Source organism: Phoca vitulina, unplaced genomic scaffold, assembly GCF_004348235.1.
Source record: "Phoca vitulina isolate PV1807 unplaced genomic scaffold, GSC_HSeal_1.0 scaffold8, whole genome shotgun sequence".
NCBI classification, from domain to species: domain Eukaryota; kingdom Metazoa; phylum Chordata; class Mammalia; order Carnivora; family Phocidae; genus Phoca; species Phoca vitulina.
Genome location: NW_022589711.1, coordinates 46,627,116 through 46,643,197, shown reverse-complemented (window position 1 = coordinate 46,643,197; position 16,082 = coordinate 46,627,116). Strand labels below are relative to the sequence as shown.

The 16,082-nt window shown below is 41.8% G+C and overlaps 1 protein-coding gene and 1 non-coding gene across 2 annotated transcripts in view; both read left to right on the top strand.

The window, feature by feature from the left end:
* Window positions 1-16,082, top strand: part of MUC13 (mucin 13, cell surface associated) — a 55,242-nt gene that overhangs the window by 7,653 nt on the left and 31,507 nt on the right. The gene's annotated exons all lie outside the window — the stretch shown is intronic.
* On the top strand, window positions 7,731-7,832 carry LOC116634169. The gene has a single exon (XR_004299881.1). It is a non-coding gene; the product is annotated as a U6 spliceosomal RNA (small nuclear RNA).

Here is a 16,082-nt window from a genome sequence, read left to right as displayed (position 1 = left end):
TACGATTATCATTGAAATTCTTTCAATTTGTTTGGTTGGGTTTTTTGTTGTTGTTGTTGTTGTTTTTAACAAGAAGTCACATTGGAAACATTCAATAGTGGCTAATGTTTTCTGAGCCTGCTGCTTGAGGCTTTGTGATATGAGTGAGTTTTGAGCCAGAATGACCTAGGTTTGAAAGAGCTTATTACCTATGAGATCTTTTTTTTTTTTAAAGATTTTATTTATGTATTTGAGAGAGAGAGGGAGCACAAATGGGGGGAAGGGCAGAGGGAGAAGCAGATCCCCCCCACCCACCCCCGCTCCCCCCCCCCCCCCCCCCCCCCCCCGCCAGCTGAGCAGGGAGCCCAGCCCAGGACTCCATCCCAGGACCCCGGGATCATGACCTGAGCTGAAGGCAGACGCTTAACGACTGAGCCACCCAGGCATCCCTAGCTGTGTGATCCTGATGAATTTCTTTATTATTCTGATCATTAACTTCCTCCCCTATAAAATAGAAATAATGAGATCCTAATTCAGAGGTATGTGGAGAGATTAAATGATAGGATGTCTCTAACTGTATCTAAACAATAGGATGCATCATTTAGCTCTAGCCTGGGATGAAGCCAACATTGAACAGATGTGTGTTCCAGGCTCCCTGGTAGGCATGCTTGTTTATATAAAACTAGAATATTAGTTCCTCTGTCTTTCCCTCCTGCTTACTTCACGGTTGCCAAGTCCCATTGTAAGGCATTATCACTATGAAATCAAGAAGACAAAAGTTATTTTGAGCAATATGCTATAATGTTATACTCCATGGGGAACTTGATCTATATTTAGCCCAGTGATGACTAGGGAAATTGAGGAACAAGATCTGTCTTTCTTGTCTCTCCACACCATCACCCCAACCATAGAATATCTTCTTCCTTACTTTGTTATTGGTTGGTTCACATTTCACATTGAGACTGATTCCTTTGTAAAGACCAAGGGACCAAGGGACTGGGATCATAACCTGGGAAAGCAAGAACAGGTGCACCTTTGCTCACAGAATCCTAGAATATGCGACCTGGAGAGCAAGACAGTGAGGTCATCCTGGCCCGTGATTTACAAAACCTTCCCTTGGAGAGGGGCTGGGCCAGGGAGAAGTCATGGCTGGGCTGAGGCCAAATGCATGAAATAAGTGGTCAGTTTCTCAAAAAGTTAAATTTATTCAATTTAAATGCAATATCTTTAAGAGATACTGTCTTTTCTACTTTTTTTTAGTTATAAAAATGTCCTTTATTTTATGAAACGATATTAATAGCAGATGGTAGTTCTTTCTTCCTTCTTCCTCCCCTCCCTCCCTTCCTTCCTTCTTTCCTTCCTTCCTTCCTTTGTGTGTGTGTGTGTGTGTGTGTGTGTGTGTGTGTGTGCCCACATCACTAGTTTGGGACATATCACTAGTTGTTGTTGTTGTTGTTTAACACCTTTGAAGCTGAGAACCACTGACATGGTCCATCTGGGCCATTTTATGAAAGAGGACATTGAGGCCCTATGAGGCCAAGTTACTCTTCCCAAAGTTTCCTGTTGCCCCTGGTAGTTGTGCAAAGTCGTGCAGTGCTTAGAAGAGCACAGGCCTCGGAGAGAGATGTGGATACAACTCCTGGGCTCAGATGAGCTACTCAATAGGATAGGCCCTTGACAAAGCATCGCATCCCTCACATAGTAGTTGTCATTGGTTTTTTCCCTTTTTTTTTTTTTTATTTTTATTTTATTTTATTTTTTTTTAAAGATTTTATTTATTTGACAGAGAGAGACACAGTGAGAGAGGAACACAAGCAGGGGGAGTGGGAGAGGGAGAAGCAGGCTTCCCGCGGAGCAGGGAGCCCGATGCGGGGCTCGATCCCAGGACCCTGGGATCATGACCTGAGCCGAAGGCAGACGCCTAACGACTGAGCCACCCAGGCGCCCCGGTTTTTTCCCTTTTTTAAAACTAAGTTAGTGTCAAGTATGAAAAGGAAGTCCCCTTCAAAAGGACAGAGTCGAGGTGGTCTCAGACTTCACAGCAACATGTAAAGCTTGAGGGCAATGAAGCAATATCTACAGAGTTATTCATTTCATCATGAAAGCAATAGGCAGAGATTGTCTAAAAGAAAAGATTTTAGGGAACCCAGCACCCAAGAAAAATTACTCCATAGTGAAGTCCTGCCAGCCAAGAGAAAAATCAAAATATTGAATACAGGAATGGAGAAGCCACGAGGTTAAGTATTGAAACTGTTTAGCTTAAAACTAAGACTGAAGAAAAAGAATTAAAATTTAGGAATAGAATAGAAATGTTACAAAACCCTGACAAAGTAAAAATAATGTAAGTAACCAAAACAGGAAGTGTGGGAGAATGGGATGCTCTCTCCCTTAGTTTTCGTAGCAGGTAGATTAATCCATACTGTTTGAAGTTAAATAATAAGTTTTTAAAAATACTATATTTTATGGGTTTTCACAATACAGGCATACCTCATTTTATTGCACTTCGCTTTATTGTACATTTCAGATACTGCATTTTTGTTGAGAGAGAGAGAGCACAAGTGGGGAGCAGGGGAGAAAGGGAGGGTGCAGGGACGCCTGGGTGGCTCAGTCCTTAAGTGTCTGCCTTCAGCTCAGGTCATGATCCTGGGGTCCTGGGTTCGAGCCCCACATCGGGCTCCCTGCTCAGCGGGAGGCCTGCTTCTCCCTCTCCCTCTTCCACTCCCTCTGCTTGTGTTCCTGCTCTTGCTATCTCTCTCTCTGTCAAATAAATAAATAAAATTAAAAAAAAAAAAAAGAAAGAAGAAAGAAAGAAAGAAAAAAAGAAAGAAAGAAAGAGAGGGGCAGAGGAAGAAAGAGAATCTTTAGCAGGCTCCTCGCCCCTGTGCCAAGCCTGACATGGGGCTTGATCTCACCACCACCACCCACCCCTGCCCCCCCCCAGATCATGACCTGAGCTGAAAACCTTCCTGAGTTGGAAGCTCAACTGACTAAGCCACCCAGGTGCCCCACAGATACTGTGTTTTTTTTACAAACTGAAGGTTTGTGACAGTCCTGCATCGAGCAAGTCTATAGGCAACATTTTCCCAACAGCATTTGCTCACTTCATGTCTCTGTCACATTTTGGTAATTTTCACAATATTTTAAAGATTTTATTTTTACTTATTTGAATGAGAGAGAGAACAAGTGGGGGCGAGTTGGGGAGGGACAGAGGGAGAGGGAGAAGCAGACTCTCCACCAAGCAGGGAGCCCCATGTGGGGCTCGATCCCAGAACTCTGGGACCACGGGGGCACCTGGGTGGCTCAGTCAGTTACACGTCTGCCTTCAGCTCAGGTCATGATCTCAGGGTCCTAGGATCGAGTCCCGTGTCAGGCTCCCTGCTTGGCAGGGAGTCTGCTTCTCCCTCTCCATCTTGCTCTCCCTCTGTGTGTTTGCTCTCTCTCTCTCAAAAAAATAAATAAAATCTTAAAAAAAAAAAAAAAAGAACTCTGGGACCACAACCCAAACCAAAGACAGATACTTAACAGACTGAGCCACCCAGGTGCCCCAATTTTCACAATATTTTAAACTTTTTCATTATTATGTTAGTTATGGTGATCTGTGATCAGTGATCTTTGATGTTACTATTGTAATTGTTTTGGGGCACTGTGAACTGGGCCCATATGACAGCCAACTTGATTGATAAGTGTGCGTGTTCTGAATGCTCTGCTGACCAACCATCCCCCCATCTCTCTCCCTCTCCTTGGGCCTCCCTAATCCCTGAGACACAACGGTATTGAAATTAGGCCAACTAATAACCCTACAATGGCCTCTAAGTTTTCAAGTGAAAAGAAGAGTTACATGTCTCTCTTTAAATCAAAAGCTAGAAATGATTAAGCTTCATGAGGAAGGCATGTCAAAAGCTAAGACAAGCCAAAAACTAGGCGTCTTGTACCAAACAGTTAGCCAAGTTGTGAATGCAAAGGAAGAGTTCTTGAAGGAAATAAAAAGCGCTACTCCAGTGAACACATGAATGATAAGACAGTGAAGCAGCCTTACCACTGATACTGAGTAAGTGTTAGTGCTCAGGATAGAAGGTCAAACCAGACACAACACTCCCTTAAACCAAAGCCTAATCCACAGCAAGGCCCTAACTCTCTTCAATTTTATGAAGGCTGAGAGAGGTGAGGAAGCTGCAGAAGAAGAGTTGGAAGCTAGCAGAAGTTGGTTCATGAGGTTTAAGGAAAGAAGCCGTCTCCGTAACATGAAAGTGTAAGGGGAAGCAGCAGGTGCTGATGGAGAAGCTGCAGCAAGTCCTCCAGAAGACCCAGCCCACATAATCCATGACGGTGGCTACACTACACAGCCTTCTATTCAAAGAAGATGCCATCGAGGACCTTCATAGCTAGGGGAGAGAAGTCAATGCCTGGCTTCAAAGCTTCAAGGGACAGACTGAGTCTCTTGTTAGGGGCTAATGCGGCTGATGACTTGAAGTTGAAGCCAGTGCTCATTTCCCATTCTGAAAATCCCAGGGCCCTTAGGAGTTGTGCTAAATCTACTCTCCCTGTGCTCTGTAAATGGAACAACAAAGCCTGGCTGATAACACATCTGTTTACAATGTGGTTTAGTGCATATTTTAAGCCTACCATTGAGACCTGCTGCTCAGAAAAAAGATTCCTTTCAAAATATGACTGCCATTGTCAATGCACGTGGCCACCCAAGAGCTCTGATAGAGATCTCCAAGGAGATTCATGTCATTTTCTTGTCTGCTCACACAATATCCATTCTGAGCGCATAGATCAAGGAGTAATTTCAATTTTCAAGTCTTATAATTTAAAAAATACATTTTGTGGGCACATGGGTGGCTCAGTTGATTAAGCATCTGCCTTCAGCTCAGGTCATGATCTCAGGGTCCTGGGATCGAGCCCCGCATCGGGCTCTTGCTCAGCAGGGAGTCTGCTTCTCCCTCTCCCTCTCCCTCTCCTGCTCCCTTTGTGCTCTCCCCCTTCTCTCTCAAATCAATAAATAAAATCTTTTAAAAAAAGAAAAAGAAGTACATTTTGTAAGGCCACAGCTGCCAGAGATATATTAGCCACCACCCTGCTCAGTCAGCAACCGTCAACATCAAGGCAAGACCCTCTGCAGCAGAAATATGTCTCCCCGAAAGCTCAGATGATGGTTAGCATTTGTTAGCCATGCCATATTTTTAAATTAAGGTATGTACATTTTTTAGGTATAATGTTATTGCACACTTTACAGATTAGAGTATAGTGTAAACATAACTTTTGTATGCACTGGGATACCAAAACATCCATTTGAATCACTTTATTTATTTTTTAAGATTTTATTTATTTATTTGGGAGAGAGAAAGAGAGAGAGAGCATGAGAGGGGAGAGGGTGAGAGGGAGAAGCAGGCTCCCCACTGAGCAGGGAGCCCAACGCAGGGCTTGATCCCAGGACCCCAGGATCATGACCTGAGCCGAAGGCAGTTGCCCGACCAACTGAGCCACCCAGGCGCCCCTATTTGAATCACTTTATTGTGATATTCACTTTATTACAGTGGTCTGGAACTGAACCTGCAATACCTTCAAGGTATGCCTGTACTTTCTTCATTTCTCTTGAAGGAGTGTTTTGGGAAATAATATCTCTTATAGTAAAGAAACTATTTTTTTAAGTTTAGAAATCATTTCATTTTTTACCTCAGTTGATTTTTCTTCTGTTAATTCAAATTAAAAACTAAATGTCTCGTTCCATTTGAAAAAAAGGAATCTATATTATGTCAAGCTTATACAATTATACCTATCCACCTATCTACCTCCACCCACTCTCTCTCCCTCTATCAGTCTACCTGTGTGGACAGAGATGTCTCCCATGGCATCCTCCACATGTTGACACTAGTCACTGGATTGTGGGTGGCTTTTCCCTTCTTCTTCATGCTTTTCCATGTTGCTTGAATTTATTTTAACAAGGATGAGTCCTTTTAATAAAAACAATAAAATTAATAATTAAAAAAATAAGATGATGGGGCGCCTGGGTGGCTCAGTTAAGCATCCCAACTCTTGGCTTCGGCTCAGGTCATGATCTCAGGATCATGGGATTGGGCCCCTCATCGCGCTCCGTGCTGGGTTGTGGAGGCTGCTTGAGATTCTCTGCCTCTCCCTCTGCCCCTCCCCCTGCTCACACGCTCACTCTCTCTCAAATAAATAAATAAAATCTTTTTTAAAATAAATAAAAAATGAAAAATAAGATGACAATAATATATAACTTTCGGAATTGTTGAAAGAATATATGTGTGTATACCATATATAGTGATGTGCGGGTGTATATGTACACACACGACACACAAACACACACGCGTGTGCACTTATGGCCTAGCACACTTCCTGGCATACTGTAGGTACTCAGTGGATGGTAGGTGCTATTATTATCATTATTATCATTATTATTATTATTATTATTTTCCTAGAGAGAAGAAGAGCCTTAAATCCTGACTGTAACAATCTCCTGTATTAGTTGGGGTTCTTAGTTGCAGAGCTTTGCATCCACTCCGTTTGGCTTTTTGAAGGCTATCGGGTGGCTCACAGAACTCCAGCAGGGACTCAGAAGATCCCCAGACAGGAACAATGGCCACATCACCCTGCAGGAGCACTCCAACAGAGACAACTCTTCTGCCACCACTGCTCTGCACAGACCCCACAGCTCCCAACATGGACCCCAGGCAGGATGCTGACACCTCAGCTTCTGCCGCCCCTCAAAGCCAGAGAGTGGACTCCATCTGGTGCTGCTTCCTTTCACTTCTGTCTTCTAAATACAAGTCCTGTGCACGTGCCTCCAATATATGGCACCAAGTCATAGGCCTGCATCCCAGAGACAAGAGAGGCTGCAAAAGCAAGGTCTTGACTTCTACCTTGGAGACACAGGACTCATGATGGAGGAGACCCCCCACATACGGAAAGGTGGTCAAAGATGCTGGACAGCCTCAAACAGGGCAATCACTATCAGCAACACTTCCTAAGTATCCCTTACAAAGCTTGACGATCCAAAGACCAAAAGGATCCCAAGAACACTTGAATATTTTGGTAAACTGTTTCCTTATTTATCCACAGGTTCCTGCTAATTCACTGAAATATATTTACATAAAATTCTAAGATCTCAGAGAAGGGACCCCTTATTTGATGTAAACAGTGTTATCAGAGACCTCTCAATTCTTAGCTAAAAGAGGGACAGAGTTGTTATAAAAACTATAAACTGCCTATAAAGAAAAATATTTAAAAAGCAAATAAGAACTACGGATTTACAGCAGATATGATGGAAGGAGGTTAATATATGTTGATGCTCCAAACCTCATACAAATTACTTAAAAAAAAACAAACTGGGGTGCCTGGCTGGTGTAGTCAGTAGAGCATGTGACTCTTGATCTCAGAGTCATGAGTTCAAGCCCCATATTATGTGTAGAGCTTACTTAAAACACAAAAAACAAACAGACAAAAAAATCTCACTAAAAACCCAATAGATACATGGGCTAAGGACATGCACAGATGACTGACAGAGGAGAAAGTGCAAGAAGACCCATGATATAGAAAATATTAATTCTCACATACTGCTGAAGACGAAGGGAGACTACCTCTGTCTGGGGATCAAGCATCTTGTATGTGTTCTTATTGCATCCTCACGCCCATAAGCATATTAGATTATCATAATTGCCATGTTTAAGTAAGGAAACTTGACGTTTGGAAGGGTTGCGTCACTTGTTGACCAATATCACTTGGTGTGCTCGCTTCAGCAGCAGATATACTCAAATTGGAACAATACGGGGAAGATTAGCATGGCCCCTGCTCGAGGATGACCGATATCACTTGACAAGCTGGAACTGAAAGACCAGAGTCCTTTCATTCACCAAACTATGTCTCTAGTGATTGGTATGATTCAAATCAAACTCTTTTCACCTCTGAAATTAACAAAACCTAATGCTAATGAGAACATGGTGGAAAGGTCCTTCTCATGAGGGACTGTGGGTGGGTGAGTAAATTAAAAAATCCTCTGAAATCTGTCCGTACCTATTAAGAGCCATAAGAATTTGATTTCCATTGACCCAGTCATTCCACTTTGACAGAATCTTGTCTTAGGGAATAATTCAACATATGGAAAGTGTTATGGGCAAAAAGATGTTCTTCAAGGATTTAAAAGAGTGAGCAATTGGAAACAACCTAAATGTCTAGAATTATCTAACTCAATTGGTACATGTTCACTTTCCTCCTAATAGATTATATAGCCATTATAAACATGCTATAAATATTATAAAGGGAAATATTATTCATATAGTTTTTAAAATCTTTTTTTAAAAATTATAGTTGACAGGGGCGCCTGGGTGGCTCAGTCGTTAAGCGTCTGCCTTCGGCTCAGGTCATGATCCCAGGGTCCTGGGATCGAGCCCCGCATCGGGCTCCCTGCTCCGCTGGGAGCCTGCTTCTCCCTCTCCCACTCCTCCTGCTTGTGTTCCTTCTCTTGCTGTGTCTCTCTCTGTCAAATAAATAAAATCTTTAAAAAAAAAAAATTATAGTTGACATACAATAAATACTGTATTAGTTTCAGGTGTATAACCTAGTGATTCAACATTTATGTACATTATGAAATGCTCACCATAAGTACAGTTACCATCTATCACCATACAAAGTTATTACAATACCATTGACTATTTCCCTATGCTGTACTTTTCATCCCCATGACTTATTTATTTTATAACTGGAAGTCTGTACCTCTTAATCCCCTTCACCTATTTTGCCCATCCCTCACCCTCTCTCCCATCTGGCAACCAACCACCAGTTCTCTGTATTTATGAGTCTACTTATTTTTTCTTGGTTTATTCATTTGTTTTTTAGATTCTACATATAAGTGAAATTGTATGGTATTTGTCTTTCTCTGTCTTAGTTCACTTAGCATAATACCCTCTAGGTCCATTCATGTGGTCACAAATGGCAAGATCTCATTATTTTTTATGACTAATATTTATTTTCTTTATCCATTCATCTATTGATAGATACATCACTTCCATATCTTGACTATTGTAAATAATGCTACAATAAACATAAGGGTGCATGTATCTTTTTGAATTAGTGTTTTCATTTTCTTCACGTAAATACCTAGAAGTGGATTTACTGGATCGTAGGGTAGTTCTATTTGTAATTTTTTGAGGAACCGCCATACTGTTTTCCATAGTGCCCGCACCAATTCACATTCCCACCAACAGTGCACAAGGGTTCCCTTTTCTTTATGAGCCTCACCAACATTAGTTATTTCTTATCTTTTGGATACTAGTCATTCTGGCTGGTGTGAGGTGATATCTTACTGTATTTTTGATTTGCCGCTCCATGATGATGAGTGATGTTGAACATTCTCCATGTGTCTCTTGGCCATCTGTATGTCTTCTGTGGCAAAATATCTCTTCAGACAGGTCCTCCGCCCAATTTTTAATCAGATTGGTTGTTTTCTTTTTCGTGGTGAGTTGCATGACTTCTTTATATATTTTGGAGATTAACCCCTTATCAGGTATATCATTTGCAAATATCTTCTCTTATCCAGTAGGTTACCTTTCCATTTTGTTAATGGTTTCCTTCATTATGCAAAAGTTTTTAATTTGATGTACTCTCAATTGTTTATTTTTGCTTTTGTTGCCCTTGCATGAGAGACAGATCCAAAAAAATATTGCTAAGGCTGATGTCCGAGAGTTTATTGCCAATGTTTTCTTTTAGAAATTCTGTGGTTTCAGGGCTCACATTTAGGTCTTTAATCCATTTTGAGTTTGTTTGTGTATGGTGTAAAAAAGTGGTTCTGTTTCATTCTTTTGCATGTAGCTGTCCAGTTTTCTCAGCACCATTTATTGAGGAGACTGTCCTTTCCCGATGGTATATTCTTGCCTCCTTTGTCATAGGTTAAATGCCTATATAAGCATGGGTTGATTTCTAGACTCTGTATTCTGTTCCACTGATCTGTCTCTGTTTTTGTGCCAGTACCATACTGTTTGGATCACTATAGTTTTATAGGGTAATTTGAAATCTGGGATTGTGATACTCTGGCTTTGTTCTTCTTTCTCATGTTTGCTTTAGCTCTTCAGGGTCTTTTGTGGTTCCATACAAATTTTAGAATGATTTGTTCTATTTGTGTTGAAAAACACTACTGGTATTTTGATAGGGATTGGATTGTAGATCGCTTTGGGTAGTATGGACATTTACTAAAATTAATTCCTCCAGTTCATAAGCACAGTTTATCTTTCCATTTATTTGTGTCATCTTTAATTTCTTTCCTCAATGTCTTATAGTTTCAGAGTGTAGGTCTTTCACTTCCTTGGTTAAATTTATTCCTTTATTCACATCCTTGGTTAAATTTTATTCTTTTTAATGCAGTTAGAAATGGAATTGTTTTCTTAATTCCTTTTCTATTTCATTATTAGTGTGTAGAAACACAATAGATTTCTGTATATTAATTTTGCATCCTGCAACTTTACTAAATTCATATTAGTTATCGTATTCCTACAACCTCCTAAACTATGAAAGAAGTTGAGAATCACCTTAAAACAAGAGAGGCATTGTCACGAACATTGCTAAGAGAGTAGATCTTAAAAGTTCTCATCACAAGAAAAAAGTATTTTTGTAACTATGTGTGGGGATGGATGTGAATTACACTTATTATAGTAGTCATTTCACAATAGAAACCTATATCGAATCATTATATTATACACCTAAAACAAGTACAATGTTATATGTCACTTACACTTTGATTGAAAAAAAAGAAGACAAGGTCTCCTCCTGAAAGTGAAGGCAATTGTGTGGAGGGACTGAAAGGAGGGGAGGAGAGAACATCTGGAGTAGTGGTTGAGGAATGGGGGGTGAAACTGACTAGGGACATGGGTGGTATTGGACAGAGGTTGAGAACAGTGGGATTATGGTGGCAGCAATCTTCATATAAAATAATTTCCCTGTAGGAGAACTCAGCAGTGGGTAATAGAGCAAGAAGGGGGCCAGGGTTGACCTGGAATCAAGGTTTTGTTTGGCAGGTGGCACCAGGATGGGAGGGTACCGGCTGGAGGACTTTTCTATGAGTTATAGCCTGGGGTCTGGACTTAGAAGCAGGAAAGGCTGGATGACAATGAAGGGCCGACCAAGGTTAATAGCTTTAATCCATAAAATATGTAAAAAGCTCATATACTTTAATCAGAACACTATTAATAGCCCTTCCCTTAAAACAAGAGAAAAAATCATGAACAGGAATTACAAATAACCTAACAAATATATGGAGTCTGTTCACCCTCATAGTGGTCAAATAAACGAGAATTTAAATGCTGAGGTATCATTTTTCACCTACCGTGGTAGGAAAGAAAGCCTAATTTTTTTTTTCTTTTTAGAGAGGGAGAGGAGTGGTGGTGGGGGTGGGGCAGAAGGAGAGAAAGAGAATCTCAAGCAGGCTCCACACCCAGCATGGAGCTCAATCTCATGGCCCTGAGATCATGACCTGAGCCAAAATTGGGAGTTAGACACTTGACCCACTGAGCCACCCAGGGCCCCAAGCCCAACTTTTTGAAAAATGAAAGTGCTTCGGGGCTCCTGGGTGGCTCAGTCATTAGGTGTCTGCCTTCGGCTCAGGTCATGATCCCAGTGTCCTGGGATCGAGCCCCGCATCGGGCTCCCTGCTCAGCAGGAAGCCTGCTTCTCCCTCTCCCTCTACCCCTCCCCCCTGCTTGTGTTCCCTCTCTCGCTGTGTCTCTCTCTGTCAAATAAATAAATAAAATCTTTTAAAAAAAATTAAAAAAATAAAAATGAAAGTGCTTCATGCTGTTGAATGAGAGGAAAACTTCAGGGGTATAAGTTAATGTAAATCTTTAAGAAAATAACTTGGCAACAATTTCTCAAAGCCTTAAAATTTTTACCCCTTGAATTAGTAATTTTACTCCTGGGAATTTATACTGAGGAAATAATACAAAAGAAAAACAAAAAATTGGGAGAGGGACATCCTTTGCACTCCCTTGCCAGTCAACACTACACTTGCACCCAAAGAACTAAGTCAGGTTAACTTCAGGAATAATGAAACCTTGGGAGTATTAATGTCCCATGAGGCTCTCCGTTCCCCAACTGATAGACATCACAATAAAATAAGCTTTCTCAGCCTACTTCTCCACAGAGGCAGGTCATAAAGTCCCTTAACTTGATTGCAATTACTCCTGCATTTCTATTCCTCCTCAATTTCTATTTTTAGCCCTTTGGTTACCACCTCTAGACTGTGAACTCCTCAATGGCAGCGACATCAGTCTTATTTATCTGTCTCCTATCCACCTCTACACCCTTTTGCTAACACTCATGTGGTAGGTGCGTCATAGACTTGGGTAGTATTGGCTTTCATTTCAGCCGCCCCCTACTCCATCATCTCCCATCCTCTACCCTCTTCAGTTTGTGCATTTGTCTAAAGATCAAGTTGGTCTCTTTGTTCAGTTAATTTGTTCTTAAGTGTCCTTGTGTATGTGCCAACCAGTTGGCATTTCAGAGGTGCCATGTTTATTAATAGACTCTTGTGTCACATATCTTAAAGCAAGGTTCAGGGTCAATGACTCTCTGGATTTATCAGCATAATAACTTTCTGTAACTCTTACTAATAAAGGAATGTGGCAACACATGGGTAATAAACCATGATAGGGAATCAGCTGACTCATGAAAAGTTAAAACTGGAGAGAAGCTCAGGAAATGATGGTATTGCTCCCCCCGCCGCCACTCTAGTTTTGCAGATAAGGAAACCGAAGATCAGAGAGGGACAGATTTCCCAAGTTTAGGTAACTGGTTCATGGGATGGCTGAGATAAGAGTTCATTGTCTAGGCATCTGGTGTATTCTGATTAACAGGGCACATGTCATCAAAAATATGTGTCATGGGACACCTGGGTGGCTCAGTCAGTTAAGCGGCTGCCTTCGGCTCAGGTCATGGTCCCGGGTCCTGGGATCGAGTCCCACATCGGGCTCCTTGCTCAGCGGGGAGCCTGCTTCTCCCTCTGCCTCTGCCTCTCCCCCTGCTTGTGCTCTGTCTCTCTCTCTCTGACAAATAAATAAAATCTTTAAAAAAAAAAAAAAATGTGTCATGAGAATATGTGAGCTACCGAAGCGTATGAGAGAGGGCAAGGCCAGCAAGCCCAGCTATGTTGAGTGACCACGGCAGAACTCCATAGTGGAGGTAGAAGTTGCCAGTGATTCTGTGAGAGGGCCTAGTTGGAGAACAGGGGCAGGGATGTGGGGCAGATGTAGACAGGTGTCTGGATGACATAGAACAGTGTGGTATGGTGAGTAGAGCATGGCCTTTGAAAGCTGGAATGTAGTCCCAGGGTTGTCACATAACCCCTTGCTACTTAATTTCTCTAAGACCCAAGTCATTAGTCTGTAAAACTTGCCCATAGAACTGGCTTCTCAGGGTTGAGTTAAAGGAGACAATGGCTGTGTTGTATTATTCAACTCAGTCCCTGGAGAGAGCTCTGGAAGATGGTGGTTTGTGACATTCTCATGGAGGGCACGTCTTGTGGTCCTTCTAGGTGGTTAAAAGTGAGCACCGATCCCTACGTCAATCCTCAGAATGCTTTCGGACAGGGATGAGTTCCTTCCCTGAAGAGGGAGGACCTAACCCTATTGGGCTGATTGCACTCTAGAGCAGATTCAACAAACTATATCCCGTGGGTCAAATTCAGCCAGCTGCCTGTTTTTCTGGGACCTACAAGCTAAGAGTGATTTTTACATTTTTTAATCACTAAAAAAAAAAAATCATATTTTATGAAATGTGAAAATTATGGGGAATCCAAATTTCGGTGTCCACAAATGAAGTCTTATTGGCACACAGCCACACACACATTTGTTCCCATATTGGTTATGGCAGCTTTCATGCTATCAGGGCAGAGTCCAGGGGTCAAGACAGAGATGCTATCTCATTACTTCACACTGCTCCCCGGCACATGACACCCATGGCAGTGACGCAATCCGAACTCAGCGGTGTTTCAAACGCCATGTGTGTGGTCTTACCAGGACATTTTTTTTTTTTTAATTACCAATGCAGGGCACCTGGGTGGCTCAGTCGGTTACGCATCTGCCTTTGGCTCAGGTTGTGATCTCAGGGTCCTGGGATCGAGTCCTGCAACAGGCTCCCTGCTCAGAAGGGAGTCTGGTTCTCCCTCTCCCTTTGCCCCTCCCCTGGCTCCTGCGATCTCTCTCTCTCAAATAAATAAATAAAATCTTTAAAAAAATTACCAATGCATACCCATCACATCAAAACAAGAAGAGAAAAATGGATTTCAAATATCATGCTTTTAAATCACAGTATGGATTATTTTGTTACCAACTTAGATGGCCAAGCATTATTTATTATACAGTGATGTGATATGTGGGCTAAAATAATAGATTATGTTACTATTACCAGACTAAGGACATATCACAGTATTCCCAACTCACAGGAAAGTAACCATCAGAAAAAATAGAAAATTTCAAGTGGAATATTTCATTGCAGCAGAATGTGTTCATAAAGTTAAATAATGAAAATGAGGCTGCAATCAAAGCAAGTTTCCAAGTAGCTCATTTGTTAGCTAAGCAAGGAAAGTGACTTAGGGATAAGATAATTAATTTGTGTTTGATTACCTCAGTTAAAGAAATGTGTCCAGAGGAAAGACACCTGTTTTTTGTTTCTTTGTTTGAAGATTTTATTATTTATTTGAGAGAGAGCGAAAGCAAGAGAGATCACAGAGGCAGAGGGACAAGCAGACTCCCCACGGAGCGGACAGCCCAATGCGAGGCTCCATCCCAGAACCCTGAGATCATGACCTGAGCCGAAGGCAGACGCCTAACTGACTGAGCCACCCAGGCGCCCCAGAAAGACACCTGTTTAAGACTGTTTCAGCAAGAACAGACAGTTGCTCAGAGAGTTGAGGACACTGGGAAGAGCATCAATAGTCAATTAACAAATACCTTTGAGTGGCTTTCCCTGGCTCTTGATGATTGATAAATGTTACTGGGACTACCCAGTTGTTGTTTATTCAAGGAGTCAGTGACAAGTTTGAAGTGACTGAAGAATTAGCCTCTGTGGAACTATAGGAAAGAATATTTTCAAAATGGAGGGGCGCCTGGTGGCTCAGTTGGTTACACGTTTGCCTTCGGCTCAGGTCATGATCCTGGGATCGAGCCCCACGTTGGGCTCCCTGCTCAGTGGGGACTCTGCTTGTCCCTCTGCCCCTGCCCCTCCCCCCTCTTGCACATGTGCATGTGCGTGCTCTCTCTCTCTCAAATAAAATATTTTTAAAAATGGAATTATACACTTTAGGTGCACTGTATGATGGCTGAATTAAATCTTGATAAAGCTTTTTTTTTAAAAGAATATTTGCAAAGAAACTGAGAAAACACTATTTCAGTATAAACTGAAGTACAACCTACTAAGGTATGTTACAACTGAAGGTGGTAAAATAAATATGGAGCAGAAAAAGCTATAATTGGATTCATTTACAAAGCGTGAAAACATTAGGCGTTTAAAGTTTATGGTAATTAGGGGCACCTGGCTGGCTCAGTCAGTGGAGCGTGGGACTCTCCATCTTGGGGTTGTGAGTTTAGGCCCCACATTGGGGATAGAGGTTACTTAAAAAAAAAATAAAAATAAAGCTTACGGTAATTCATTGTATTATTCATGAGTATTCTGTGGACAATATTTCAATATATTATGTGTTGAGGAACCAGTAATGTCAACAGTGAACTTTATTCGCCATCAGTTGACTTAACCATCATTGGTTTTGTGCATTTCTCTCTTTGTTTTTTAAGATTTTATTTATTTGAGAGACAGAAAGAGATAGCAAGAGATAGAGCATGAGCAGGTGAGGGAGGGAGAAGCAGGCTCCCCGCTGAGCAGGGATCCCGCCCGATGCCGGGCTCGATTCCAGGACCCCGGGTTAATGGGACCTGAGCCGAAGGCAGACGCTTAACCAACTGAGCCACCCAGGCGCCCCTGCATTTCTCTTTTTAAAGACTTTTTTTTTTTTTAAATTTTTAAGAAATCTCTGCACCCAACGTGGGGCTATAATTCACAAGCCTGATCAAGAGCCGCATGCTCTTCCGACTGAGCCAGCCAGG